This window comes from Molothrus ater, chromosome 10, assembly GCF_012460135.2.
Source record: "Molothrus ater isolate BHLD 08-10-18 breed brown headed cowbird chromosome 10, BPBGC_Mater_1.1, whole genome shotgun sequence".
Lineage (NCBI taxonomy): Eukaryota > Metazoa > Chordata > Aves > Passeriformes > Icteridae > Molothrus > Molothrus ater.
This window is the reverse complement of record NC_050487.2, coordinates 6,048,780-6,058,113: the sequence shown is the minus strand read 5'-3', so window position 1 is coordinate 6,058,113 and position 9,334 is coordinate 6,048,780. Positions and strand designations below refer to the sequence as shown.

The window sequence follows — 9,334 nt, the reverse complement described above, 5'->3', positions numbered from 1 at the left end:
AGAAAAAGAAGAAAGTTCCACATTGTCAAGCAAAAGGTCAAGTAATATTTAAGGCTGTAGGCCTTATTCTTGTCTTTTTTTCTCTTTTTCCTTTAAGATGAATGGAGTTTGGTAGTGAGAAGAAGAAATGCATTTCAGTGTGTACAGCAGAGAAATGTTAAGTCTTGCAAGTTGTGCAATGAGCAAGTGCAAAGGCCTGTGCTTAAATCCAGCTCCCAAACCAGTGGGGGAAGACGAGGGTGTGGTACAGGCCCCAGTTATGCTTCTGGCTGTTCTCCTCTCCCAGTGTTGCTGTTTTCACGGCAATCAGACCCAAGGCTGTGCAGCTCTGCTACATCTGAGCTGATCTTGCACATGGGAGGGGGGAGCAGTGCACTGTCAGTGCAATTCACCTTGGCAAAATATTATGAATGGTCCAGTTGGTTCCTGCAGATTGTGTGGTTCCCCAGGAGCTTGTGCAGGTCTGTCAGCCCTGCTGTTCTAAAGCTGTGCAGGGGCTGCCAGGCACTTTGTGCTTCCCTGGAAAGCAGCTGTGGGCTGTGGAACCACAGGACAAGGGGGCAGCTGTAGGGGGATAGAATATAAGAAAATAAAGGTAGTGTAGAAAGTAATCTTACCCCTAAGGAGTTGCAGCTGGGCCAATTATCAAAGATTAGGAACAGGCCTGACTTTAACAGGCCACAGCTGTAAGCAATGAGAAGAAGAGTGCTATAAAAGAGTGGGGGTGGCTGGTTTGTGAAGAAGAAAGGGTCAGTGCTCTGAGGAGCTGCCTATGAGAACCACCAAGAAGGTATGAATGAAACCTTTGTGATTAGGAGATAACAGTATGGAGCCCCTGTGATAAGATGACAACAGGCAGCTTTCTTTAGCCCTAGGCCTGCCAAGAGAAAAGAGATCTTACTGTTCCAGACCCCTCTGATTACTGACTTTTTGACCATGCATTAGAGGATAATGCTCAGAAAATACACCTAGCACCCAGCTCTGGGAAAAGATTCTCAGACAGGAATAGCAAATTCTTAGAAGCTCCAGTTCTAGCTGTGGCAATGAGGATATTGACCAAAGGACAGATGTTAATGGATGTGAATGTTGTGCTTTGTCTTCTGAACCCTCAGAAAGTGCCATAGTAGAAAAAAAAATATTCCTGCTTCTTTCTGAGCTGGAGCAACACAAATATGTCAAGTCTCCTACAGCCCCCTGGGATCATCAGCCTGTTCAGGAAGTGCTGAATGATAAAAACAAGTGTTTTATTTATAGGAGCCTCTGCTTAATTTTTATTCCAGTATATCAGTGCTGCAAGGTACTCCAGAAGAAGCACCTTGATTTGCTCTAACCTTATTCACACAGAACAAAAATTCCTGGAAAATGCTTTTTTGACAGCTGCACCCAGGGAGACTGGAAAAGGTGAATGCAGTAATGTTCCAGGAGGAGTAGAGTATTTCTGTGGGAACCGCCTCTGAGGAACATGGAAGGTCTTATCAGCTGTATTGTGCAATCTGAGTGGAGCTTTGTGGTAAAGCCCATGGCCACAGTGCTAAGAGGGGCAGGAACCTTTGGGTTCTTGTCATCAGCTGGTCTAAGCTTCAGGCCTGAATTACACCTTGCTGCTGAAATGACAGCCTGGAGGCCTAGCTAAATCCAACAACTGTGTTCTGCTTTCCCTTTTACAGCTATGGCCTTTTTATTCCCCTTAGAAATTATCTGATGTAAAAAGAGCTGTTGAACCTTTGTAATCTTTGTCTGACCCCTTCATGTGTAGTAAAAGTTTACAATACTGGTAAATATTTGATCACAAAATTGTTTTCAAAGTCTTCTTTGGTTATCACACCCTTAGGAATTATCCTTTGATAACTTTAAGTTTCTTTTCCAAACTGTCTCCAAAACTCAGCCTCCCAGAGCCTCAGTGAGCTGGAGTTCAGTGCCTCAGGGCTGGCACAGAGAGCTCTCACAAAGGCACAGCTGGAGCAAGTGTGATAACTACAATCACACAGCAAGGCACACTGTGGCCATGGAATATCATCCTATTGCAGAGTTTAAATTTCTGCTGAAGAGCCACAGCTTCTGTCAGCCATGAAGGTTATTTCAGCTTGATATGATGCAGGCATATTCATAAACGTTTTTGTCCTAACTGGATATCCTTTGAGGAGTTGTTTGTTTTTGTGGGTTTTTTTTGTTTGTTTGGTTTTTTTCTGTAGTAAAAATGTTTTTAAATGTCATGGAATCTTTGCTTCCTGTTTTGTCTTGTAAAATAAGTCTGGGCATAGTTAACTTTGCCCCTGTTACTACATTATTAACTTAAAACCTACTATGCAGGTGGAGAACAGTTGTATACCCAACTCTGCATTGCCCCTTAGAAACAAACAGCTCATTTTTGTTTAAAATGTGTCTGTGCAGGTGTGGAGAGCAGGGACACAGCCCTGTGGGCATGACAGCTGTTACCATGGAATCCCAGACTGGTTTGGGTTGAAAAGGACCTTAGAGCTCATCTCACTCCATGTCCTGCCATGGCCAGGGCACCTTCCACTAGTCCAGGTTGCTCCAAGCCCTATCCAATCTGGTCTTGAAGGATTGTTGTGTTACTGAGGCTGTACTCTGCTCCTTGGCTTCTTGAAACCCAGGATTACCCCTCTGAAACCCCACTGCATCAAGCCTGGTCTGTATTTATGTATATTTTAGCATCCAGCCCTGCAAACACAAAGCCATGGACAACTTTGCACACATAAAGCTGGTCTGGCAGATATGTTAGCAATGTACAAACTCACAGCATTTCCCAATGAGTGGGTTGTCTGTTCAGCATTTATCTCAGTCTGTGCCATGTTGGGCGTTTAAGATCTAAATTGTCTTAAAAATCGCCATTTCAAAGGTAGATTTGATTTTTCCCTGCCAGAACAAAGTATGTTGGTTATTTTTAATATTACAAGGCTATCTCTTGACTTTTGAGCTCTGATTTTTGCGTGGTTGCAAAGCAACACCTCCTGGCAAGCCGTGGTATTGCTTGTGCAGGGAGAGACCTTCCTTGTGGGATGATACATGACAAAGCAGGAATGCTGTGGAGTGATAGCCACAGGATGGTTTGAGCTAGAAGGGACCTCAAAGCCCATCTCATTCCAGCCGCCTGCCACGGGCAGAGACACCTTCCACTATCCCAGGCTGCTCCATGCCCCATCCAACCTGACCTTTCCAGGGCAACCACAGTTTCTCTGAGAGACTGTTCCCAGACTATACCTGACTATTTAAGCAGAAAACAGAAGCATGAAGGGAAATTCAGAGCAGTTTCAGAAAAATTCCCTAGTGCCTCAAGCATCCCATTCCCTGGGCGCTAAATCAACGTGGGTTTCCTTAGGAGCAACCAAGACTACACCACAGGACAAAGAACAAGGTTACAGTGCCCCCACTCACAGCATTTCACGTGGTTCAAGGTGCTGTTGTGCTGCACTGGCATCCCATGGAATAATGCAACACCCTGGAACAACACGAGGAGTTGGACTGAAAGACAGTAGGTGATGGCTGCAGAAGGCTGAGATGTGACAGAAATGTTCATGTGCTCATAACACAACCGACACAAGTGGCTGTGGAGGGATATTTCTGGAAGGAGACAGTAACATCGCCAATGAAGGTGACAAAAAGATACATGTAATCAATGTTTTTCTGTTCTCCTTTCCAGATTCGTTGATGTAGCACTAAAGAAACTCTTTTATGTCCAGCAGTAAACAACAGTGTTAAAAGTAGTCAAAGCTTGGCATCTTAGTATCTAGTTTGGCCAGGCAAGGCTGTAACCTGGTGTTGAGAGAACTGACAGGTAATATTAGAATATTGGGGCTGCTATTACCAAGTACTCGAAAACAGGGTAAACCTCAGATAGCGAGTGCTGCTTTGGCCGCCCTAATCGCGCTCAGCCACGAGTCCGGTGCTCCTCTGTCCGTGCCGGCCCACGCCGGTGATGCTGTCCCAGTTCTCGGTAGCCCTGCCCGGGCCAGCTGGGATTCCTGCACACGTCCCGCCCGGCCCAGGGCTCATCGGGAGCACCTGAGGACGGCCCGAGGTGTCCGCCTCGACTAGCCAGCCCCTCACGGTTCCGGCCTGAGGCGCTGCGGGTCCGGCCGTGTGCGCTGTCCCCAGACCCTCACGGGCACGGCCCGAGGTCGCCTCACGCCTTCCCGCCCTAAACCCGCCCGCGCGCCGCGCAGACCACGCCCACGCGCCAGACCACACCCACGCAGCATTAGACCACGCCCACTCCCCTCAGACTCCCCCGCCCATGTCCCAAGACCCCGCCCACGTCCCGACGCCCTCGCTCTCCATCAGGCCCCGCCCACACGCTTTAAAATCCGCCCACGCCCCTCAGACCCCTCCTGTGCTTCTGCAGCTCTCGGCCACGCCCCGTCACCCACCCACACCGCTCAGGCCCCGCCCCCAGTTTAAAGGCCTCCGCAGCCGGCGCGCTGCCGGAGGTGACGTTGCGGGTCCGGCGCGGGGCGGAGCCGGCCAGGGACGCAGAGCTGAGGGAGCGGGCTGCGCAGGTACCGGGGAGACTGGGGTACAGGCTGCGCGGGGAGCGCGGGGGTACGGGGCGCTCAGGGAGCGGGGAGCGCGGGGCTAGGGCTGTGCAGGGAACGAGGAGCGCGGGGTACGGGCTGAGCGGGGAGCGCAGGGAGCTCCGTGTCTGAGTGACGGAGTGCTGAGGGAATGATGCCCCGGGAACGCGCTGCTCGGGGACACGGGGTGCTCAGGGAATGCGGTATGCAGGTAACCGGAGCGCTCGGGGAATGGCGGTGCTGAGGGACACGGGGTGCTCGGGAATGGGGTGCCCGGCTTTCAGGGTGCTCAGGACACTGCGCTCCTGTTTGCAGGCGCGGAGCCCTCACGCTTGTATATTTGATATAAAAAAAAAGGGACTTTTTCCAGTTTAAGAGAGCGGTCAGAGCCGCCGCCGAGGTGCTGGCGGTGGCTGTTGGGAGGCAGGTGAGCAGTCCCACGGTGTTATCGCTGCTCTCCGGGCAGCAGGAAGCGTTTCAGGCAGTCGCCAGACATCCTGGAGCAAATCCCGCCGGAGCTCAGCCTCTGGTGTCTGTCCTAATCTTGTCTGGGGGCTGTTGACAACAACAAAGACCAGCACAGGCTCCGATGGTTTTGTGCCCTCTCCGGTAAAAAAAAAAGAAGTGTAGGAGTTTTGATGCTTCTCTCAGCTGGCAGACGTTTGGGAGAGTGGCTGGGATGAGTTCAGTGGATGTTTCATTTGGGCTATGTGGCTTAGCCCAGAGAAGTGCAGCTCTTAAGTTAATGAGGAAAGGCAGGAACTGTAGTGCCAGGACAAGGGGAATGGCTTCCCACTGCCAGAGTGCAGGGTTAGATGGGATATTGGGAAGGAATTCCTCCCTGTGAAGGTGGTGAGGGTCTGGCACAGGCTGCCCAGAGAAGTGTGGCTACTCCAGCCCTGGAAGTGTCCAAGGCCAGGTTGAACAGGGCTTAGAGCAACCTGGGATAGTGGAAGGTGTCCTTGCCTATGGCAGGGAATGGAAAGTGGTGAGCTTTCAAATCCCTTCCAATCCAAACTATTCCTCTTTTCTCCTTGTAGGGAAGGGCACTGCCCGTGGCACAATCTTGTACGGTGCCTCAGTTTTGCTAAATGGATGACAATTGGGTGTAACACCTGCAGGTGTAGTGCAATGGAAATAAAACCTTTAGATAAAGCAGACAGGAACCTGCCTCCTCTCTCGTTTGAGCTCTGCGGGAATTTTGCTGCTGGAAAGTGCTGAGACCTTGCTGTGGCTTCACTTGCAGCTGTTCTTTTAACCTGTAGTTTTACTGCTTCAGAGGTAGGTTGTTCTTAGTGTACTGGTCTCATTCTCAAAGCAGAGCAGGAAAATAAAGGTAAATACTTTCTGCATTCACTCCAAGATGGAGTGGAGTTGTGATCTGATTGCTCCAAGGAGGTATTTGAGCTGTGAAAGGTTGCATTTTTGTGGTAACTCTATGGATCTGGAAGCATGGAATTTTAGAAACAGGTTTGATATTATATTTCTGCTGGAAAAGGGAGCCCTGTGCACCTTTTTTCCATCCCTCTGCTTGTCTGTTTTCCTTGCTCCTCAAGTGCAGGTGTCAGTGGTGGTGTGGTGGGCCGGATTCAGGTGCCAAACCCACTGGCAACTAGCACCATATGGAAATTGAATCCATGGAGCTGTGTGCCTGTGCATCCAGCAGGGAGAGGCAGGCCACCCATTAGGCAGTGACAGGGATCAAAACCAGTTAAGCTGCTCCTGAAAGTGTTCCCCGAGGCTACACTTTGCTGGACGGTCCTGGTGTTTGTGGTTTGGCTTTTTGGTGGTGTTTGTTGTTTTGTTTTGGATCTTTTTGAGATGAAAGCTGTGCACTACTCCTTATTTCCAGATGTTCCTAATATCCTCAGCCTCTTCCTTCCACTCTCCCAGCAGAAATATTTTTGTTTCCTGACAGAGTTTCCTTTTGGGTGCTGACCAAACTGGTGCCTGTGAAGGGTTAGAAATACAGAACTGGGGCATTTTTGGAATGGTGTCTGTGGTGATTTTCACCCATAACTGCACAGGAATCATTGCTACAACAGATGTTCTGGTTTAGAGAACAAAAACAGCTTTTGCTAAATGTAAAGATGGGAGTGCTAACAACAAATAAAGAAATCACAGAGAACAGGTGGATAAAGAATTGAAACAGATGTATGAAAGAAGGAATTACTCTCAGTTGCTCACTTTTGGCCTGATTTGTATGTTAACAGCTGTTTCTCACAGCAGAAAGCTCTCCAAAAAGATAAAAGGTAAGACCATTGGCAAAAATTTATATCAGGTGCATGCAGAGAATTTTTTTAAACATAAGCAGTTTTCTTACCCTCACTAAGACTAGGAACAATTAACCTGGGAAAAAATCACTTTTGTTTATTATGTTATTTTAAAGTCTGTGTTAGTACAGCAGGTCATAGTTAGTGGTAATTAGTGGAGAATAAATGCTTCTCCTTGTAATGTGCAAGACATATATAAGCCTTTGTGACATAGATTAATGGCTTAATTGCAATGTTAAAATACTGCTTCTGGGACATATGCTGAATTTCCAGACCTTGGTGTGGTTTGGCTTTAAATGCTTTTTGCTGTGTGGCTCTTGCCCCTGCCTTGAACCTGCTCTGAAGTGTACACCTCCCATTGTTTACATCTCCTTTCCTGGAAGCATTTTCCTTTAGTTCCCTTATTAAAATTACTTATGCTGACTCTAACTGCTGTCCCTGTAGAATTTTTCTTCACTAGTTCTCATGAAGAAGATTAACTTATTATTGTTTTTTTTTTTTTTTTGTTAGAAATGGCAGCATAAGCTTTAATAAATTACCATATCCAATACTCCAGGTGGGTCTCAGCAGTGCAGAGCTGAAGTTAAATATTGACTTGTGTAGAACTTTGGTCTTGAGCAATCCCTGCTGAAACTGCAGCCAGGAGAAAGGAGTTGTGGCAAAGATAATCACTTTAAACCACCCCCGACCAAACTGAAGCCAATCTGGCTGTGGGGAGTGGTCCCAGAGGAGGCTCAGAAACCCCCCATAGTGTCCCCATGTTCAGGGCTGGGAGCCTGCATGATGTGAGGGGACAGCCACATCTGTACCTGGCGGTGGTGACAGCCCCAGTGTGTCTCTGTGTAGTGAAATGACCGGAATTTGGGGTCTCCTGGTGGTGCCACATCTGGCGGTCTGTTCCAATCTTGCTCTTATTTGTATTTAACCATCCCTGGAGCTGGAGGGAATTGTGTGTGCCAGGAGCCCAGCTGGTAGGAGGTCTCTGCTCTGGGACCATGGCTCCTACTACAGAAGGCTCTTTGTGCTTTATAGACACGTGATCCCTAGAAAAAATAAACATTTCTCATTCTTGCAGAGATTTGCTCTCAGATATGAACTAAGCAATAACTGTTTCAGCACTTTCACTGCTCCATCCATCTTTACTTGTCTTGTGGGCTTTTTTTACAAAAGTCTGAAATTTGCTTCCAAACTTCATTGGAAATAGAATTCCTCTGGGACTGACAAGATAAATTTTCTTCTTGGTGATGTGGCATGTATCGTTCTTGACTGCTTTGCTGTGGGGAGCTCAAAAAGCAACATAGAGCTGTATATTAAAGAAAACTAATTTTTCTTTAGCTAAGAGGCTTTATAAGAGGTGGTAGCCATCTTAGATTTTATTTGCTTGTGGGGAACAGGAATTTCAAACTAATCAGAAGGTTTTAGTAAAGAAAGAACATCCAGTCATCTATGGTGCTTTAGGTAAAAGAATTTTGCCATCCTTTAATAGTAAAATTTTTGAGCTGTTTATACCTGGGGGAATAAGTTATTTTATATCTGTGGTAAGTCTGTTTTCTGTCAGAATCTGCTTCTAGGAAGATTTTCCTCCTGTGTTATTGGAAGAAGGTTGGGTATGTCAAATGCCAACTTTGTTTACTATAAACTGAGGTTTCGATGGAGGAAGCATTTTGGATGCAGGATTGGATTGATGACTCCTGCTTTTTAACTTGATATTTTTGAAACCATTTCCTTAAGTGTGATGGGTGTGAACTGAAGAACTTGTAGAGCAAAAAGTGGCTCGAGTTTTTAGCATTCCTGTCAAGTTGGTGCACTTTGTGAATGCAGTGTAGCAGTGTGACTCACTGTCAGGTGTGTGTTACGGATGTGTGCCTGTCTGCTGTGACTGAGGTCAAGGTTTAGGCTGAGCTCCAGATGGTGGCCAGAGGATTACTTTGAGAGCTAATTACAAGGCTTCTTTGTGTAAGTCTGAATAGTTACATCACAAAGATATTCTTTAATGATTCATCAGGCAGTTTAGTAGGGAAATATCCCACACGTTTTTAACTTTCTGTTGAGGTGTGTTTTGCCCTTAGCCTGCCTGGCTCGTGTTGAATGTACCCCAGCACTTGCAGGCTGTTTTAATGGGCATTCATTGCTGACTCTGCCCGTGGGATCTCTGGCATCTCTGAACTCTGGATGTCTCTTTCTCTCTGCATGTGTGGCCTACATTTCTTCTCACATCCACCTCCAGAACAGGCGAGCTGCAGTGGTGTGGGCTGTGAGCAAAGGCCTCTGCCTCTGGTTTATTCAGGCGTGGCCTCCCTTGAGTGAGCAGAGGCTATTTTTGAAATTCCCTCGGGGAGAAGGTGGTCAGGAATCCAGCCTTGGAGCTGAGCAGAGGGGAGTGCAGCAGTGTCAGCTTTGGTCACTGTGCTGGGTCAGCTGCTGCTGGTGGTTCTGTCACAGAAGATCCTGTCTCCTGCAGAAGGGTGGTAGCGAGGTCACCCGACAGCAAAATGCTGAGAAAACATTCATTTGACTCCATTGGTTTGT

The 9,334-nt window shown here is 47.5% G+C and overlaps 1 protein-coding gene across 2 annotated transcripts in view; it reads left to right on the top strand.

The window, feature by feature from the left end:
* The first annotated feature begins 4,453 nt into the window (after positions 1-4,453).
* MAP3K13 (mitogen-activated protein kinase kinase kinase 13) overlaps positions 4,454-9,334 on the top strand; it is a 69,476-nt gene continuing 64,595 nt past the window's right edge. For both annotated transcript variants that reach the window (XM_036388522.2, XM_036388524.2), the window contains exon 1: positions 4,454-4,517. The gene's annotated coding sequence lies outside the window, so the exon portion shown is untranslated. The remainder of the gene's footprint in view (positions 4,518-9,334) is intronic.